The sequence below is a fragment of the Carassius carassius genome, chromosome 1 (genome assembly GCF_963082965.1).
Source record: "Carassius carassius chromosome 1, fCarCar2.1, whole genome shotgun sequence".
NCBI lineage: Eukaryota > Metazoa > Chordata > Actinopteri > Cypriniformes > Cyprinidae > Carassius > Carassius carassius.
This window is the reverse complement of record NC_081755.1, coordinates 44,296,766-44,317,901: the sequence shown is the minus strand read 5'-3', so window position 1 is coordinate 44,317,901 and position 21,136 is coordinate 44,296,766. Positions and strand designations below refer to the sequence as shown.

The window sequence follows — 21,136 nt, the reverse complement described above, 5'->3', positions numbered from 1 at the left end:
CCGGGAACGTTCGGAGACGGTCATGATGTGGAGTTCTTTAAAGGGTCGGGGGACGTTATTTTGCGGACCTTCACAGAACATTCAGGACGTTATCGGAACGTTTAGGGGACCATGTTATATTTGCAAATGTGATGTTCCCAGAACGTTCTCAGAACGTCCCCACTGGTGTCAAGGACGTCACCAAGTAACGTTCCGGGAACGTTCGTAGACGGTCATGATGTGGAGTTCTTTAAAGGGTCGGGGGACGTTATTTTGAGGACCTTCACAGAACATTCAGGACGTTATGTGAACGTTTTCAGAACGTCCCCACTGGTCTCAAGGACCTGTAGGGAACCAAACTAGAATTTTACTGCAAAAAACACTTGTTCTTTCAGAACTTTAAACAGGAATAAGCATGCACGTTTAACACATTCAAAGATAAAATCAGTCATTTATTTTGTGTGAACAAAAACAGATTATAAATAAATTATATATTACATAAATTATATATATATATTATACACACACACAAATATTAGGAAACAGTAATAACAACAAGAACACATATTTATATTCATTTTATGTTGCGTAAATGGTGAACAACAAATAACAAAAACAATAATTTATATTAAATATATACTGTGTGTGTGTGTGTGTGTGTGTGTGTGTGTGTGTGTGTGTGTGTGTGTGTGTGTGTATCAGTCACTGTCTCCATCCTCAGGAGGTGCCCGAAGTTCTTCTTCCGCTGCTTGAAAAAATTAAACATTATATTTACCAATCACTTCAACGACTTTTTAATTACTTTTAACTCCACTTTGTTTATAGGTACCGGTACTAAGTAAATAAATCAAAACAGTTATGTTATTCAAGAGAATAGAGAGAGAGAGAGAGAGCTCTCATTGAATAAAACAACTTACAGGTGTTGCGACCAACTTGGCATGGTGAGGTGCATGTTTGAGGGTTTCCCTATACATGTATCAATTTCCTTTTCTGTGTGTTTCGGAAATTGTTTGGCACAAGCACCTAGAAGAGAAAAAAAATGTAACAAAATAAATGTGAAAAGTCTCAGGGCTCAAAACTATGCTGAAAAGTTTTTACAAGAACAATAGTCACAGCTCCACCGAACAAAAATTGAAAAAAGAGACACTTAAACATTTAAAATGGACCATTATTATGACGTTATTGTTATACATTTTTAAATATGTAGACTAGGCTATTATAGGTATTTTTATAGTTTGGATTATTTTATATTTTTATTTTATATTTGTTATAATATCCCATTAGTCCTAATAGATGCGATTTCAACTATTTCTGTAATACTTTTATAAAGAACACCGCTTTTTCACATAACGCAGTGAAGCAGCCCTGCACGAGAGAATAATTGATTCTATAATAAGAACTGATCAACCGATTCAGCACCATCGCCTCGGAAAGCACCGGGGAACGGTGCGATGTGGAAATAATATTGCTGATGACGCAATTGCCCTGCTCCCTCCAAAATGGATACAAATGCATATTCTACAAGGGGGTTAAAATAATCTAAATAAATATATGACGATTATCACTATTGACATAAAATGTGAAAATAAATTAAAAGTGTTACGCCATATTACAGTAGGCAGTTATGACATGCAAAATATGAATTTTTATTTAAGCGTTGAGCATTATAAACAATCAGACACGAATCTGATGAGCTCATGTTGCAATAACCAATCATATGAGTTTAGATAAGAGTTAAGAAAAAAAACTGCTGGTTTGCGGGAGTTTTTGCCGCGTTCACGCCAGTGCCGCTCACCTCAGACAGAGACAGACACAATCTGGATTTCACTGAATTCACTCGTGGAAAACTGTATATGTAAGTGAGATATTAATTTATAATCCTATTGTTTTTTTCATGCTACTTAAATAACGACTTGATTTTGTAATCGGAAAAACTAATTAACTAATTCATAAATGGGTCTTGTGATAGTCTACAATAATTTGTATTTGTAATATTGCAAATGTTTTTGTGTTTTCGTGAAATTAAATATAAGCATAGGCCTATATGGTGTAGTTTACAGCTAGAGTCCTGCACGGGTTCGGGTACCTGTAGGTTTTTGCTCAAACGGATGAAAAATATCCACCTGTGTCGGATACGGGTGCAGGTCGGGTCGGACACGGGGGAAACATGGGTTTAAAACAATCACATGCAAACGTAATGCATATTTTTAGGAACACATCTACAAAAATATGCCTGTATTTCAAGTTGATAAAATAATTTTTAATAAAACAATTTAAAATCCATATCAGTTTATTTGTGTCCACGCGCCACGCCCTCCCAGGAATCTATAACGTTAACTATACTTCCACTTTTAAAAATTCATCATAACCGCGCGCGATCTGCTTGCAGTCGTCGAGATGGATTCTGAGGAGTTTAAGAAAAGAATAGCTAGTGGAGGAGTTTGTAAAGTTGTCGACAATACGTCATCAAAAATCAAGTCCAATATGTGGGAGAAATTTGGAGTTAACTGAAGAAAATATTGTGAACGGCTTATTTGCTGCATGCATTTTCGTGTTCGGAAATGTGGAACTTCATTGCTGAGGAAGCACAGATAACTGGTTAAGTGAGGAAGCTCATTAAATAACTTCATATTCATATTTTCTCACAATATTTTGTCACCTATATCACAATGCATCTGTTATTTTCTTATTTTTTAAATTCTCATATTTACATTTACATTTATTTGTTTAGTTTATTTTAATAAAGTTTTGACATCCAAAAGTACACTTTATGAGCAATATGAATAAGTGAATAAGTAAAACTAAAACCATATGAAACATTTATGATTATTAGTGATGAAAACAGTTGTGCTTCTTCACATTTTTGTGTTTTTCAGGGTTATTTGATGAATGAAAGAAAAAAAAGCAGCATTTATTTGAAATGTAAATCTTAACTCTCTTTTCTGGCCAATTTAATGCATCCTTGCTGAATAAAATGATTTTTTTTTTTTTTACTTGTTTTTTTTTCGTTTAGAAGTCAAAAACGAGAAAACAAATTATTCAAAGATACAGGGACAGTACAGACATTTTTCTGTTTATCATTTGCTCTTTAAAAAGTTGCATGATGAAGTGAAAAGAAGAGAGAAGTTTTGAAAAGCATACTTAAAACAATATGGTGGAGGGCTGTCCCAATGAAGGTCAGTTTTCCTTTTCGGCCTTTCAGGGCTGTAATTTGACCAGGCCTCATTGGTGGCTATTTTCCGAAGGATTCTCCTCACAGCGTCTCCAATGTTGCTACCTCCCATCAGGCTCAAAAACTGTATCTATGCAACATATAAAGATAAATAAAGCAAATGTTAGTATTGCAATGCCACATGGAGCAGGGTAACTGCTGACACACAAGCAAATGCGAGAGGTGTATTTAATTCTGATAATTTAGCCTACATGCACACAGATCTACATTTTGAACTTAAAAATGTCACTTTTGTGACAAAAAGGTTACTGACCCCTGTGCTATATCAACATACCATCCTTTTTTTCCCTTCTGGGCCCTCAAGTTTTAATAGGAAAGCTTGCAGCTCCTGCAATGTTTTGCAGGGCCTCTCAATGGTCTCCTGTGGTGGTGTTGTGATGGTTGCCGGACCAGGACGATTCTGTTGAATAGCCTGGATCAGACGCTCAATAGAATTGGAAATATCTGTTGACATTCTCTCAATTGCGAGGAGCATCCGCTGCTCAGATTGTTCGATGAGATGCTGGAAATCTGAAAAATTTAGATGGGTGAGATGATGACGATGGAAGGGGGGGTTCATCTTGACATTTAGTTATTTGCTTAGTATTCAGGCATATGTGTGGTACTTCAAGAAATAAAATATAGACATTGGCATGACTGTATTGCCAGATGCAATAGCTGGTCTAATTTGGATAGTAAGTCAAGTCATCTTCATTTATATAGCACTTTTAACGATGCAGATTGTTTAAAAGCAGCTTTACAGAGATGAATGTATAATTTAAGGTAACAGAGATTGAGATTAGAAAATGCAGCCATAATCTTAATTTACTGAAGATTTAAAAAAAAACCATTTATCTTAACAAATGAATAGAATATCAACATTAAAAATGCATACCATGAAAAGTATTATTAGCTGAAAGATTTGGAAGGGATGGCTCATCTTCCTCAGGTGAGTGAGCTGTGATGTCAGTAGGTGGTTTGTCTAAAAACAGACATTGAAAGCATGCGATAAACTCAGTTCAGGGGAGTTGAGTACTTTTACACAAAATGCCATGACAAAAAATACCAACCTGCAACTCACACAATATAAGACACTCCAACCAAATTCAAAACATTTTTAAAATAGGATTTCCATTAGAAATTTGTTTGTACTATATTTCACACAAAATAGCTTCTTCCCGTCAGCTGGCAATGCACTTATTTTGCCTGTTCACTAATTGACGCTGACGCACCACCATCAAATCAACACAACACAAGAAATTATACCAAAAGTTAAATCTGTTACTTACAACTTGGAGGCTTTGGGAGGCTTGATGGCTTCTGAGAGGATGTTGACATTTTTCTCCTTTTTTCACATTCTCCTATTCATTCAGGATGAAACAGTTTACATATAGTTTAGTTTTATAGAGTAGTTTTCTCTGTAATCATGGCATGATTTTTATACATAAACAGTGGACTAATGCATGACAAAAAGCAATCGCATATGTTTACCTTCACTCTCGGTCCAGTATTTTGGTGGTACTTTTTTTTCCCGCTCTTTTAGCACCTCTTCTTCTGTGTCCACGTTTGAACTTTCTATAGCTTTTTTGGCTCGTTCTCTGGCTGTCTTATAGTTGTCTAGGGACAGAGTAAATTTGAGTTGTCTTTTTAGTTTTTGTAATCATTTTACTGTGTAAAGGCAGTGTACTTTCATATGACTATATATTTATTCAGTTTTCTCACCAGTCTCGGAGAGTATTCTTATTTTGTGCCGCTTCCAGAGCTCCTTATCTGGCCTTTGGGAGGCCTTTGCCATGGCAGCAGCGTTTCTACGGGGCCAGTAGCAAATCAGAACCTAAAACATTTCAGGGAATATGTTATTTCCGGTATTACGTGTGTGTGTGTGTGTGTGTGCGCATGTACCCTTACCCCATTCACCTCCTCTACTCATAATGCAGGCGCCACAGTAATTGCATTTTCTTGTTCAAAAATAACTATGTAAAATCCAACCTACATTACAAACAGAAGAACAGACACTCCTTAGAAAAGACAGTCAATATTCAGTATATGAAATCTAAGTTAAGACATTAAAGCAATGACAGAAAAAAAATAATACTAACTATGTACATATTTCCATATTTCATTAATCAAGGTCATGAAGGAGAGAAAAGACAACTTTGCGGCCATGCCCATCCTCAAGGATCATTGCCCTTCCTTGCAAGTTTGCCTTGTCCAGGATCTCCATCTTTGATGGACCACATTCATAGGCTCCATAGATCATCGAGTCACATGGCTCGTAAAGGTACGACGTTAAGTGCGAGAATACTCTACATAAGAGCTTTCCGGAGTTGGTCCTCTCCAGAACTTCACAGCAGGATGTTGGGCTAACAATGTAAACATTATTAGGATGTTTCAATTGTATTGGTTTCTCTTCACTTGTTTGTATAGGAATCTGTGAACGTTCTTGGAGCCGTTTTGCTGCTTGGACTAGAACATGGTTTCCTGATCTAACCATCTTCTTCAGCTGGTGCATGTAGCTCTCAAACGCAAAGGCACTGCATTTGTCTAATGATCCATATGTGGTGGCATCAGCAGTGAGGTGAAGCAGTGAGTGCACATTGTACACTAGGAATTCTTTCCCATATATGTGCCGGCCTTGTTCTACAAAATATGTGAGGAGTTCATGGGCATACACATTGTGGGTTTGTGTTAAATGTGGAGACACTAGTATACACAAAGCCACACTAAAGGCCATGAAATGACTGTATAGGGTTTCTGGTAGGATTCCCCGGAGAACAACTTTGCCAGTGTAGAGCATAAACTGCCTAAATTCAGTGGCCTTCCACCTCTCCAATTCGTCCAGACTGCGTGGCTTCCTGGCAAAAATATGGGGTATGTCATTTCTCAAGTTCCTTAGCCTCTGATTGACCTCCCTCAGCTGAGCCGGCGATAGTCGATGCCCCGACTTGCCCTGTGACCATAGTAGGAGCATTTTTCTCATCACTCCCAGGCAGCACTGGTGCATGTAGTCAGCAGGGAAAGACTTGATCATGTCAATTTGGAGATTGCTGAAAGGGGACACAGCATTTTCGTGATGATGTTCTGGTTGGTGTTGCTCTCTAAATGAGACATTGTTCCTCAAAGTGAGGTCATGCACTTGTTGGTAAGTGATGCGCCCCTCCCAGTTGCCTTTTTGGGTGCATTTGTCACAGCCATAGTAACCTGAGAATTGTTTGATGCACTTCAGCATGGCTTTTGCTGGTGCATCACAGGTAATGCATCTCAATCTTACATTGAGTGTTGTTTCTCCCCATGCAAAGCCATTCATTAGAATCATTTTCAGTTCATCTGATATGACTTTAATGAAGTCCAGTGATTTGGGCTTGGCCTCAGTGAGGGCAATGGTCAAAGGAAATGTGCTTTCTGGTTTTAGATGTACTGTGCAGAGTACAGGCCAGAAAGATTTACCAGTGCTCTTAAAGAGTGGCAGTCCATCTACATTGAGGGAAATCTCAAGCTCAGTGATGTCTTTTGCATAATTGTAGGGATACCGATTCAAGCACATGATTAATTGTTCAGTCACTCCTAATTTAATGCATTCCACACCAGACACCATTTGGCTTTCAACAGGATCCGTTTTTAATAATGTTTTAGTAGTAGATGGCAGGTGTTTATGCCCGTGATTCCTGAGAATTTTGAGCAGTTTTTCTGCAGCATTGTGCTTGATATTATATTCATTGATCCACCTCTTTAACTCCTCTTCTAAATTTTCAGTGGGCATATCAATGTTGGCAGTATTCTGAAAAAACTCTCCATCCATGTCACTACTGGAATATTCAAGAACCATATTCTCTGTGTCTTCTGCCATTGTATGTTGTAGTGATGTGACTGCACTGATGTCAGTATTGACAAACGACATTTCATCGCTGTCACTATTAGATTCTCCAGTCATTGCATTTTTTAGGCCTGGGTTCCAGATTGGCATAGTGTCCCTGGGATTGTGTGCTTCATTGTTTAGCACAGTACTAGGACCAGCTGCGTTAATGTGCACATTTCCCATTTTCCGTTGTACCCTCTGCCATAGTCGTTTGTATTCTCTTTTCCTAGCTTCTGCAGGCATCCAGTTGTGTGACACAGCTATGTGTTTTTTTCTCTGCAAATGTGTACACGCATGTTATTTAAGTAAAAAACCTAAAGATAGTAAATTTTTAGGCAAATACAGTGATCTTTCACGCCACATTATAAGGTGAAAAACATCTTGATATAACATTGAACTTATCACATTGCTGTGAAATCGATCCCTTTTCTGGCATGTCAGCAATATGCTGTAAATTTGAAAACCTTTTTTGCAAGACAAGCCTACCTTCTGAGATGACATCATGGTAATCTGTCTGTAGGGCAGGGTCTGGAAAGCACAGAAAAGAGACAAAGTGAATTGAAATCACATATACGTCGACGTGGGACAATTTTATTTACACTTGTTACTTCAAAGGATACAGATGATATTAGATACAATGCCTGAATTGTGAATTGCCTAACCGGTTGTGCATTAAAGTGTAATTTCTATAATTATTACTATAATTATTATTATTATTTTATTTTTATTTTATTTTGTTTGTGTGTTTTGTATTTATGTATTTATAGTTTGTTCTGGTTTTGTTATGTTTTGTTAAACATGGACCTTTATTTTCACCAAAAAGGCTTATTTCTTCTTTTTTTCTGCTTATTTCTAGGCTCTTTTTTTAAATGCAAGCGCAAACTGGGTGCTGGCTGTTTGGCCAGAATAAGCTCGAAGTCGTGCACCTCTGGAAGCGGAGTTTCGTGCAAAGTTACAAAAAATGCCGTGCACACATTTGCGCGAAATGGGGTCTCGCGCCCACTGTGATGACGGCACCGTCGCGCTCGTGCGGAGGTTGAGGGACGCGCGCGCGCTCACAGCCAAGCCTGTGAGAAGGTGCGTTAATTTTCAAATAAAGTATAATTTACAATAATGATATTAATTGTATTCATAATTTATTTTAAAGTAGCTAATGTTAACATGACAGACCCTAAAAAAATAATGAGCTTATCTGAAAAGGATAAGCTACTTCTTTAGACCAAATGACGTCACGTAAACATAACGGTATTTAACGACAAATAACGGCGATGACAGTGCGGACCAGTGGTATAAAGTTAAAGAAAAAGATGGAAAAACAGTTTGTCTGAGTAAATGTGGTACATTTATTACTGGAAAAGAAAGTCCGTCAATTTTATGACAATTTATTCAATTTCTTGTGGAAACGGCCGTTTTACCATGAGAAGATTTCGCTCAAAAGCTAACGTTACTGTCCTTATAATTCCATATTATTATTATTTATATCATGTAACGTACATTATATGTCATTTTGTTTTGTGTTTTTAATTTAAATAGAATGGTTAATTAGAAGAATTACCTCAGAGAAACTGACAGTTGGGATGTCCAGTTGGGATGTCCACTGAGTGAGTGAGGTGTGAGTACGCTGTGTGTGAGCGCGATGGTCACAGACCCCAGCTTATATACCCGCTGCCAGATTTAGAATTTGTGACCTATATAGGTGTTAAACGTTTTTTATTTTATAAAAAAAAATGTATATTTATATAATGATATATTGCGTTATAATGCTAATAATTACGTTATATTATGTAATGGATAATGTGAAAAATAATAATAAAGAAAATAATAAAGAAAATAGCCATTTCCGTCTAGATACCTGCGTCCATAGCAACACTTTGTTTTTCATGGCAACGGTGTGTTATACTTAGCAGCGCCTGTTATCAAGAAATAATACATTAGAATTCAAATATATAAATTAAATGAGTATAAATTAATATATATACATATAATTTAGTATTATTTACTAATAAATAATTCATATTATAATAATTGTAATTTAGTATTATTTTTACAATTTATTTAAAAATGTTTAAGTGCAAATAAACCCAATAGGTCATATTTCCCGGTTGTAAAATTGTCGTGTTTTATTCGTCTTATAGATAGGCGAACATTTCTCATGAAAAATCGTTCATTATTGTAAGATTATAAACGTCTTACCTGTTTCTTCTTCTCAGATGTGCAGAACCTGACTCATCCGATTGATTTTTTTCTTCATGGTAAAAAATAAATAAATAAGTCTTCTCCCAGAATGAGGTTCAAGCAGCTGCTTTCCTTTTGTATGTATATATATATTTATATATTTATTTATTTATTATTGTTTTATTTTTTTTCATTACCTAGATACAGGCCTATTATAATTATACAACATACAAAAACCAGTGGCGGATACAGAACGTCATTAATAGGTGGGCCTGGTGAATATACAGAGGGGCCTCGGGTTTTTTAATCTTATACACCTGATTCCCGGGCTCTGTATTATAGAGCTTTCACACTGCGCGCGGATGCGGTCCGGCGATCCGTTCCATGTGCGGTGCAGTGCAGAGATCGTTTCCGCACCGAGTCTATTTCTGATGTGCTGCACGCGCTGAATTAAAGTGACAGGCTGACGGTGCATGGTTCGTGGTCAAAATGAACACAGATTGACATGAAAATATAATAATCTCACCATAAATGCGTTTAATTAAATAAAATGTAGTAATCTCACCATAAATGCATTTAATTTATTTATACTCTTTTACACAGTCATGTTTTTTTTACTTTAGGACCGGGGTAAAGCAAGGAAAAATAAAATTTACTTCAACAAGGCGACATAATGAACAACTCTCGTCTCATTCATGGTGGAGGTGAAAAAACAATTTCTTTGTGACATGCAATATTTATTGTATTAAAACTTAAATGCAAAAGAAAAGGCATGTTAGTCGGCTGTTTTTGTCAATTTTAAGATTTGAAATGTTTGCGATTTTGCGAAGTACTACATGGTTAAATATTTTACCACTTGTTTGAGCAACTTAATATATAAATCTATATAAGTAGCGCTGAATACGTTGTTTAAATTGTGTTAAAACGTCTATTAAAGAGTGTATATGTACAAAGAGAATCGCAATGCTGACAACCCTTTTTTTTTAACTTTTTTAATAAAAGTTTCTGATAACTTCTGGATTTGAAATACAAATAGTGAGTATGTGTTTGTGGTAGCCTACAGTCATGGATCAGTCACGCACTGCACACGGAGTATGTGTGTTTCACAGTGTAACAGTGTAACAGTGGTGTTACGCCACTTTTAAGTCAGTGCGCGCACGGAGAGCGTGTGGCCGGCCCGTGCAGAAAACAAATTCACAAGAGAACCAGCTGTGTTGCATGATAGCATCACTGGACTGACACGTGATATGCCGACATAATATTTTTATTTTGTAGCTATTTTTCGTAGCTACTTTACTTAAATGTCCTCATGAAACTATTAAAATTAAATTATTTATTAATTTGTTATTATTAAAATTAAAAAAATTAATTGTTTTTATTAATATGATTGGGTGGGCCACCAGTCAATCTGCCCACCCAGGCCCACCCATATATCCACGCCTGACAAAAACTAGCCAAAACACATCTAACAGAACAAAAGTTTATTTATTTATACAACATTAACGTGCTTTTTAAATTAACGAAATGTAATAGTCATCTTTATAGAAGATACAGTACAATAGCCTACAACAATCTGCAAACTTCATATTCATAGCAGATTTAAAACAGTCCTTTTTGTGGTGGTTTATTTTGCTAAAGTTTTCTTGATATTGTGAGTTTACACAAATAAAAGCTTTAAATAATGTATTATTCTTATGACCAAAAATTGAGTATTTTAAGTAGTTTACACTGTTGACAGGAAAAAAATGCAAGCGACTGCATGGCCGCTTCCATGCCCTGCAGTGCGCGCGCTCCCCACTCCGCACATAAAGAAAGGACGATGCACCAGCAGCAGTGGCTCACAGTTGAATTGGGCTGCAGCTCTCCCTTCTGAATACAGTCAGCCGCGGGTGTGGCAGTGCCCTACCAAAATATTCATTTTTAATATTTGTATAGAAATGTACAGTAGGCTACATAGACATTTATATAGAAAATAATAAATGGTAAATGTGTCGTAAGTTGTAAAGTGCGCTTAATAAATTCTAAATTAACGCACGACTTCGAAGCGGGTGCTATGAAACAGTGTCAGAGCTCCACAAAACTCCACAATTTTCCAATGTAAATGTGGTGAAAAATTGAACTGCATCACTTATGCATCGCTTATTTTCACGTTGCCTTGATCTATGACATTGTATTGTTTTGTATGTCTATTTGTTAATAAGGGATTTATGGACACATCAAGGATTTTAGATCTGTAGAGTAAAAGCCATAGTTTTTATTTTGAAGTAACAAATATCAAATCCTACCCACAAAATTAGCAGAGAGGACCTAATAAATTGGCTAGCATGTTAGTGTTATTATTTAACAAATAAGTTTAATACTTATTGTATTATTATTTAATATTTTCATTAATTAGATGTAGATTTAATACATCTTTGCGTTCATTAATTTGTCATATTTTTAACGTTGTTGTGTGACCATATAATAACCACATTGGGAACGTTATTATATGACCAACAGAGGACCATGCGAGAACGTTCTGTTAACATCCCGAATGTCCTCTTTGTAACGTTGTTGTGTGACCATATAATAACCAATATCAAACGTCCCCCTAAAGTAATAACGGGAACGTTATTATATGACCAACAGAGAACCGTATGGGAACGTTCGGTTCACGTCCCGAATGTCCTCTTTGTAACGTTGTTTCATGACCATATAACAACCAGTATGGAACGTTCCCCTAAAGTCACTTTGGGAACGTTATTATATGACCAACAGAGGACCATGCGAGAACGTTCTGTTAACGTCTCAAATGTGCTCTCTGTAACGTTTGCTATGTGACCATAAAATGCCCCAAATAGAACGTCCCCCTAAAGTCATTTAAGGAACCTTGAACTGCAGCACTTTCATAACCAAAAGAGGACGTTCCAAGAACGTCCCTAATGTTCTGTAAAGGTTCGGAACTTTCGTTACCTTTAGATAACTTTTAGGGAACGTTGCACAAGGTCGCGAGAATGTCCCCTCCTACGTGGGTAGTTACTTTGGGTCATATATACTGAGCCTATTTTTATTTAGATATATAGATAAAATGTATGTAATGTATGTGTGCGTGTATAAATGTATATATTTCATCAGCCTTTACTCCAATTTATGTAATTTATTATAAAACCCTGTCTGTTTACTTAAGTAACAGATATAGGTGTCATGCCATAACATATTTTTAATACGACTGACTTTATATTAAATGTGAATTTAACATTGAAAGTTAATGTGATATAAATATTGCTACTAATCTTTCATTGTTCAGAAAGAGAGCAAATAACATTTACATTATTAAAGATAATTTTCACTGACAGTCTAGATTTCAATCACTCTCAGAAACTCCCATTAAAATCACTGAAACTGTTAACACTGTGAAATCAATATCTTAATTAAAGATTCGTATACACATCTGCACTTTGTTGTTCCTGCGAGAGAATTCGCCAGAAAGAGGTATTCAGTCAGTGAGCGAGTGAAGGAAGCACCGGCATTTTAGCGATGACTCATCTGAACGCCTCTGATTGGCCAATGCTTTAATAAGCTCAAAAGAATCATGTGTGATTTGTTATAATGCGCAGCGCTGTATAAACGCATCTATCTCTGGCTAAGCGCCAGCAAGCAATCACAGATCTGAATTTAGCAGCTGATAATATGACTCGCTGAACGTACTTGCACCAGTGTGATTGTATTAAAATTAATAAAATCTTAATCGGCTATTTTTTGTCTTTTGGAAGCTGCATTCAACTTGACTCCCCTCTGTTATAAGCCACACACGTACAACAAACTAATGTCACAGTGGTATCGTGTACTGTAATCGAATGTAGCCCAAGTTATTACCTGTTAAACAGTAGACAGCACACGCGGTGTTCATCTAATAAGGATCTCCATCGCTAGCAAATAATAACCTTTGCAGATTTCAATTCAGTGCAGTTCCAGCCACGTTTTCAACGCTCTTTCTGTTCTTAAACGTTACAACTCCGAGTGAACCACTTCAGACGCTCAGCGCGTGCGGCAGGGAACTGAACGACTCATTCAAACTGATTCATGAACCAATTCACTCGTTTGCCAATTGGTTTGATCAAGCCTTTGAACAGAATTGACTCAAAAGAATGAATCATTCGCGAATGGGCATCGCTCATTGCCCAGAGAAAAGTAGACGGCGCGTTTGGAATAAACTGAAGCATTATAACATTTATTGCATTAAGATAAAGTAACGAGAGGAGCGTCGCCCACAGTAACGAAGTAAAAGTACAGATTTTTCCCCAAAAATTTACTCAAGTAAGAGTATAAAGTACCCATCTTTAAATATACTCCGAAAAGTATTCGTTACCCCAAAAAATTACTCAAGTAAATGTAACGAAGTAAATGTAACTCGTTACTACCCACCTCTGAATATAAGTACAATAAATTATAAAATATCATCATAAATTCATTAATATAGGCTACTCTGACTTTTTACAGGCTTAATAATGCTTCATGAAAACCAGTCATCATATCAGCTTTGTAAACAAATATAAAAACAAATATATGTACAATAAATATTAAACAAAAACTATAAATATACTGACTTTTAATAAATGGTATTGTTTAAAGCAAACTATTATACACACTTAATAATATGATTACAATAAATAATAATTAACAATGTATCATCATGAATTAATATACTCTGACTTTTTACAGGCTTAATAATGCTTCAGTGTGTGGTACTCCTCAAAACACGGGACAGCACACAAGGGAGTGTTGCATGGCACACACATGTGCTTGGTGAGGCGCCTCTGCTTTCCCTTGCGTGTGCTGGAGAGGCAGACCTTGCAGTGCCGCCTGGTCTTGCTGCCCTGGGAAGTGGTCTGAGGGACTTCAGATGGGAAATGCCTGGCTGTAAGGCGCAGAGGAGTGTCCAAGGCAGGACGCCCGCCTTTGGTTGGACCTCGCAATGTGCTGTACTCCTCCAGCAGCCCTCTCATCAGGTTCGTCCTGAATTGTAGGGAGGTGATTTCCTTTCCTACTCATAGTAGAGCACATCAATAGGGAGTGAGGAGAAAATAATAGTATGTGACCGTGTGGTATGTTTATTATTGTGAATTTGTTAACACTTTAAATTACATTAATTAAAAATGTTAGCACTTTTTATCTTGTTTATATTTATTTGTATCCATTTCTCACCAGTAATTTGCCGGTAGACGATGTGGCTGTTGAGTAAAACCGTGTCGAGTACTTTCTTGTACCACTTCTGGTTGCATTCATTCTGGTGCATTCATGAAAACCAGTCATCATATCAGCTTTGTCAACTGCACCCATCTTTTTGTTGTACTCCAGCACACAGACTGGCTTCATCATTGGTTGCCCAGTGAGGTGATCCAGCTTGCCTGTGGCTGCCATACCAGTTGGATGGACTGTGGTAAGGACATGAACATCCCTCTTGTCATGCCATTTTACTGCCAACTGTGACCCATTCTCTTCGAATTCCGCCTCACCTTTTTTCATCTTGCAGGTGAACTTTGGCATCCCTTTTCTGTTTCCGCGCACGGTCCCACAAGCTCCAGTGCCAAGTGACAAGAGGTGCTGGAAAAGTGTGGGACTACTGTACCAGTTGTCAACATATAGAACATGACATTTGCTTAAGTAAGGTGCAAAGAGTGTCATCACAATGAACCCATAAATCCCAAGTCCTGGGTAATGTTGGATGTCAGTAGAGGATCCGGTGTAAATGATCATGTCCTCCACATAACCAGTTAGCACATCACACAAAACAAAAAACTTGATCCCAAATCTGTGCCGTTTGGATGGAATGAACTGACGAAATGCCAGCCTGCCTTTCCACTTCATCAGAGACTCATCCACACACAGATCCCTGTATGGCACAAAAATGCGACGAAAAGAGGAGGTGAGCGCAGTGAATATGTGTCTGATTTTTTTCAGCAGGTCATTGGAAACTGCTGTCGCATTGTTTGCAAAGTGAAGACAGCGGAGGAGCAGAAGGAAGCGATCCTGTGAGAACAAAGACCCAAAAAATGGGGTCAAGAGCATGGGGTCTGTGCTCCAGTAATCACGAAGTGATGGTTTTTTGATCACACCCATTAAGAGAACTGACACTAAAAATGTGTACATTTCAGGGATATTTGTTGGAACCCATTTAACCAGCTTCCCTTCCATTTCCTTCTCTTGCAAGTCAGAGGCATAGCGGTTTGTTTCCTCCACAATTTCTCCCATGACATCTTCCGTTAGAAACCATTTAAAACAATTTACCTCACTGGGTGATTCTGGTGGATTTTGCACACCACAGTGCTGGTTGTTAAAATTGCCTGGGGCAGGAGGATAAAAAAGGTTGGTTGCCTTCCACAACAATGAGTTTAACGTTACCTCTTCTGCCTCATTAGGAACTGGTGTCATCTCTTCGTCTTCAAAGTTGTCCAGAGCTTCAAGATTTGGGGGAAGATCCTCATCACTGTCACTCTATGCCTTGCTGTCAAAAATCTCCTCATCAGAATTAAAAAAAATGTCCTCAATTTCCTCATTTGTCAGTTTTCTTCTTTTAAATGTATTATCTGTCATTTTCTCTTATGTTGGTGAGCTGGATTAAAGTTGTGCCTTTAAATTACAACAAAGGCGATTGTGAGGTAACGGTGACATCAGCTTTACATCAGTTGTCAGCGGGAAAAAAAGACTCGCAATCCATGACAGTTAAAATATTTTTATTTTTTTTATACAAAATATTTACAAACTTGTAGTTATTAACTTCGTTAAATATATGTAAGTTAACTCCTAATGTGGTATTAATACTTGGAGAAAAAAAAACATCATGTTTGTTGATCGGTAAGTTATCACGTGACGGGCTATGGGCGCCGCCATTATTTGTTTACAACACTGATGGAGAGTTGGACTTAGAGCCTGCTGGATTTACAACATGCAAGATCATCCATGTTTCCCGAAATATATGACTGTAACCCCCGCTTCACTGCATCTCACGCGACACTCCTGCTTGACGCTCACACGCTGCTCCTGGAGTGAATGCACTCATTGATTAACATGCACGCACGTCTGAAAAAATACCCGCTGTTCACGCGACGCTGACACTTGCGTTGTGAAACAGCTGTTATCTACAAGGTATGTGTTTGACTTGAATAAATATTAATATTACATGTTTAAAATGTTCTTTTACTGTTATAAATATGAGTGTGCAATAACAACCTATATTTCTGTTATTTTGTAGTGTAATTTAAAGTGAATGAAACATAAAATAAACATTAAAATACACCGAACAGTTTTGATAATAATTGTAGCTGAGCACGTCTGTCTCTGGCTCAGTGCCAGTCAAAGCGGGAAAACAGTGAAAGCTAAAGTTTGAAATTTTTAATTTAGCAGTTGATCACGTGATTTACTGAACGTTCTAATCACACCGGTGTGATCGTACGCTCCAGGGACCAGCCAAGACTGATCACACCGGTGTGATCGTACGTGTCAAAGGGTTAAAGCGCTATATAAATAAAGGTGACTTGACTTGACTTGACTGAAGCACATTCGTGTTGTTGGGAGGCTTTGCCGCAGTGACCTGCCGGACCCAGATGCCATCCACCCAGTGGTTCTAGACCCCCAGCATGAAGTTACTTGGCTCACCATCCAGGATACAGACAAGGGCCTGCATCATCACATACCTGTTTGCAGATCTGCACCACAAATACTGGATTCTGCAGGGCCGTGAAGCTGTCAAGCGCCACTCTTGCTCGAACTGTCAGAGATAGAGAGTGACGCCCCCTGTTGCCAGAATGGCAGATCTTCCACCGGCAAGGCTGCGGCTGATGAAGCCCCGATTCTTCTCCACAGGCATGGACTGCTTTGGGCCATTCACAGTGAAGTGAAAGTGAGTGAAAAAAAAAATGATGTGACATACAGCCAAGTATGGTGACCCAAACTCAGAATTCGTGCTCTGAATTTAACCCATCCTGAGTGCACACACACACCGTGAACACACACCCGGAGCAGTGGGCAGCCAATTATGCTGCGGCACCCGGGGAGCAGTTGGGGGTTTGGTCCTTGCTCAAGGGCACCTAAATCATGGTATTGCCAGCCCGAGACTCGAACCCACAACCTTAGGGTTAGGAGTCAAACTCTCTAACCACTAGGCCACAATTTCCCCTAAAGGTGGGCCGCCATCAGGAAAAAAGATGGGGCATACAGTTTAAGTGCCTGACAACACGGGCGGTGCATCTAGATGTCCTGTCTACCCTCTGCAGATTCATAGCCCGGAGAGGCAAGCTTGCAGAGCTCCTGTCAGATCAGGGGACTAATTTCCGAAGGGGTGAACGAGAGCTACAGGAGGCCATCAAGGCCTTGCACCCTACCCTACAGGAACACCTGGCTAAATACCAGATTAATTTCCAGTTCAATCCCCCAAACACTTGACACTTTGGAAGCATCTGGTAGAAGGAGATAAGATCAGCAAAGGCTGCATTGTATACCACCATCCAGAATCAGCCTGTCCCTGAAGAGGTCCTGAGGACAGTACTGATTGAAGTTGAGGGGATTATGAACTCCAAGCCTCTTGGCTACGTCTCAACAGATGTTGCTGATGTGGATCCTGTGACCCCTAGTCTGCTCCTCATGGGGCGGCTTGACGCCCTCACTTTCACAAGTAGTCTATACTGAGTCGGATCTGCTGAGTCATTGCAGCTGGAGACATGCCCAGGTGTTAGCAGATCAGTTCTGGACCCACTTCATCCAGAGTTACCTCCCATTATTAAAGACCCAGTCCAAGTGGCACAAGGACCCATCGCAGCTGCAGCTGGGGACTGACGTCATGGTGGTGGATCCCCAACTGCCACTGGCCCTCTGGTCTGTAGGTCGTGTCACCAGAATCGTCCTGAGTACAGATGAGAGAATCTGAACTGCTGTGGTCCAGGTGAAGGAGAAGACATACACCTGGCCTGTGGCATGCCTTATTGCCTTCCCTGACATACAAGACATGGGCACGGTGACAAATTTGATGGGACAAATTTGTGGGCGGCTGTGACAAAGGATTGTCCTGTTTCAGATATTTCATCAGTTGCTACTGAAGCAGCCAATCAGAATGCACTTTACTCCCCTCATGCAAGAGAAGACTGTCGCTATTTAGAATGCAAAGAGCTGTGGAGATCTCTTATGTGAGACAGACGTGTAGTGTTGTACAGTCATAAATATTGTAAACAGTCTTTAGTTTTCATCCGTGTTCTTTCAAAATCCAGTAAGTACAACTGTTGTGCATTGTTATTTGCATTAAGGATTAATAAGTATTAAAACTATGCTGTTGTAACTTAGTCGTTACGCAAATTTAACACAGATTGAGTTACCAGTTCAATAATGGTGGACATGTTGTCGAGAAATATTAAGTGCCTTCTTGTAGATGTTTTCCTTAACTTTATTCTGTTAAATTCTAGTGACTTTGTTATCCAAGGCAAGCACATAATCACCCCCTTTCCTCATTTACAACACCTGCATTTCATAGAGAGACATGCTCATGTAAATACTGCAAGTAATGAAGCAGCTATGATAAGATAGTGACACATACAGTGATTTAAACTCAATCGTTCATTAGAACAACCAGTAAAAACAAAAGAACCATGTAGGCCAATTAGGTTAACATGTCAATTATTATACTGTAATCTACATAAATGATTACAGTTAGTATTCACTTAGAAATAATACCAGCAAATTGAGAAAAAAAACTCCTGAATATTCATTTCTTGAATCCACAGCTAAAGAATTCACACTGTATGCATGTCCCGATCGGTGATACAGGAAACCAGAAGATAGAACCAAGTGCGGGTAAGTCATTTATTAGGGGTTAATCCACGGAGAATAAACAGTCCAGGCATGAGTCGAAAACCAGAAGAGCAATCCAAACATAAACTAAACAAGAAGGCAAGGCAAGGCAAGGCAAGGCAAGATGACGGACATGAATTAACATCAACATTAAACAAGGACTCCGTCACACAGACTCAGACAGACTGGGTATAAATACACAAAAGGATAATGGGGAAACTGGAGACAGGTGGGGAACAATCAATTAACTAAACAAGGAGGAAGGTGACCAAATAAGGAGACAGGAAGTGATAATATGATACACACCGTGGGAACCGGAGGACACCTAGTGGAAACCCAGGGAACACAACCCAGACACTGTGACAGTACCCCCCCTCTACGGAGCGGCTCCCAGACGCTCCAAGACAGACACAGAACAGAGACCAGGAGGGAGGCGGACAAGTGGAGGCTCAGGGGGAGGGACGGAGGGTCAGCAAAGAAAAACATGGGGAACAGGCACCAGAATGTAAACACAAAACAGGAAGACGAGGAGGGAGGAGGACTGGAGGAGGGACGGAGGGCCAGACTAACAGAAAGGAACAGGGACAGAAATTAACACAAAAACAAAAAGCAACAAAACAACATGAAGCCTCCCAGGGCGGAGCAGAAGACCACCACACCCCTGTGGTCAGGACGGAAGCCCCCCAGGGCGGAGCAGAAGACCACCACAACCGTGAGGTCAGGAATGAAGCCCCCCAGGGCGGAGCAGAAGGCCACCACCCCAGTGTGGTCAGGGTGGAAGCCCCCCAGGGCGGAGCGGAAGACCCCCACAACCGTGTGGTCAGGGTGGAAGGCCCCCAGGGCGGAGCAGAAGACCACCACCGCTATGCGGTCAGGACCAGAGCCCCCCAAGGTGGAGCAGACCTTCGTGCGGCTGGACCAACGGGACGACGAAACTCTGGTAATCCCCTGGTGTCATTACTGGACTCCAGAAGATTGGTGCTGGCCTGACACTGCTCATGAAGATCATTGGTGACTTGTATTTGTACATGAAGATCATTGGTGACTTGTATTTGCTCATGAAGATCATTGGTGACTTGTATTTGCTCGTGAAGATCAGAGGTGACTTGTATTTGCTCATGAAGATCAGAGGTGACTTGCATTTGCTCATGAAGATCAGAGGTGACTTGCCTTTGTTCATGAAGATCAGAGGTGACTTGCCTTTGTTCATGAAGATCACCGGTGACTTGACTCAGTCCATGAAGATCACCGGTGACTTGACTCAGTCCTTGAAGATCACCGGTGACCAGCCCTGACTCTGGAGGATCCGCGGTGACCAGCCCTGATTCTGGAGGATCCGCGTGACCAGCCCTGACTCTGGGGAGTTCACCGGAACCTGACTCGACTCTGGGGAGTTCACCGGAACCTGACTCGACTCTGGAAGGATCACCGGAACCTGACTCGACTCTGGAAGGATCACCGGAACCTGACTCGACTCTGGAAGGATCACCGGAACCTGACTCGACTCTGGAAGGATCACCGGAACCTGACTCGACTCTGGAAGGATCACCGGAACCTGACTCGACTCTGGAAGGATCACCGGAACCTGACTCGACTCTGGAAGGATCACCGGCGCCTGACTCGACTCTGGAAGGATCACCGGCGCCTGACTCGACTCTGGGGAGTTCACCGGCACCTGACTCGACTCTGGGGAGTTCACCGGCACCTGACTCGACTCTGGGGAGTTCACCAGCACCTGACTCGACTCTGGGGAGTTCACCGGCACCTGACTCGACTCTGGGGAGTTCACCGGCACCTGACTCGACTCTGGAGGGTCAACTGGAACCTGACTCGACTCCGGAGGGTCAGCTGTGACTCTCATCCTGTGCAGCGGCGCTGGGCAAGCAGCCATCTTGGGCCATGACTCTGGACAGGTGGCCATCTTGTACTGTGGTGCTGGGCTGGCGGCCATCTGGGGTTGTGGCGCTGGACTGGCGGCCATCTTGTACTGTGGCGCTGGACCGGTGGCCAATTTGAGCATTGGCGCTGGGTTAGCGGCCATCTTGTGCTGTGGCGCTAGGCTGACGGCCATCTTGGGCTGTGGCGCTGAACCGGTGGCC

At 40.1% G+C, this 21,136-nt stretch overlaps 1 protein-coding gene and 1 long non-coding RNA gene across 7 annotated transcripts in view; one reads left to right on the top strand and one right to left on the bottom strand.

Annotated features, from left to right (window-relative positions):
• The window catches only part of LOC132151902 (Fc receptor-like protein 5), a 628,771-nt gene that overhangs the window by 78,905 nt on the left and 528,730 nt on the right, over positions 1 to 21,136 (top strand). The window lies entirely within an intron of this gene.
• LOC132152103 (uncharacterized) lies at positions 3,242 to 4,542 on the bottom strand. The gene is made up of 4 exons (XR_009436479.1): positions 4,480 to 4,542; positions 4,086 to 4,172; positions 3,465 to 3,721; positions 3,242 to 3,281 (listed from the first exon to the last, which is right to left on the bottom strand). It is a non-coding gene; the product is annotated as an uncharacterized LOC132152103 (long non-coding RNA).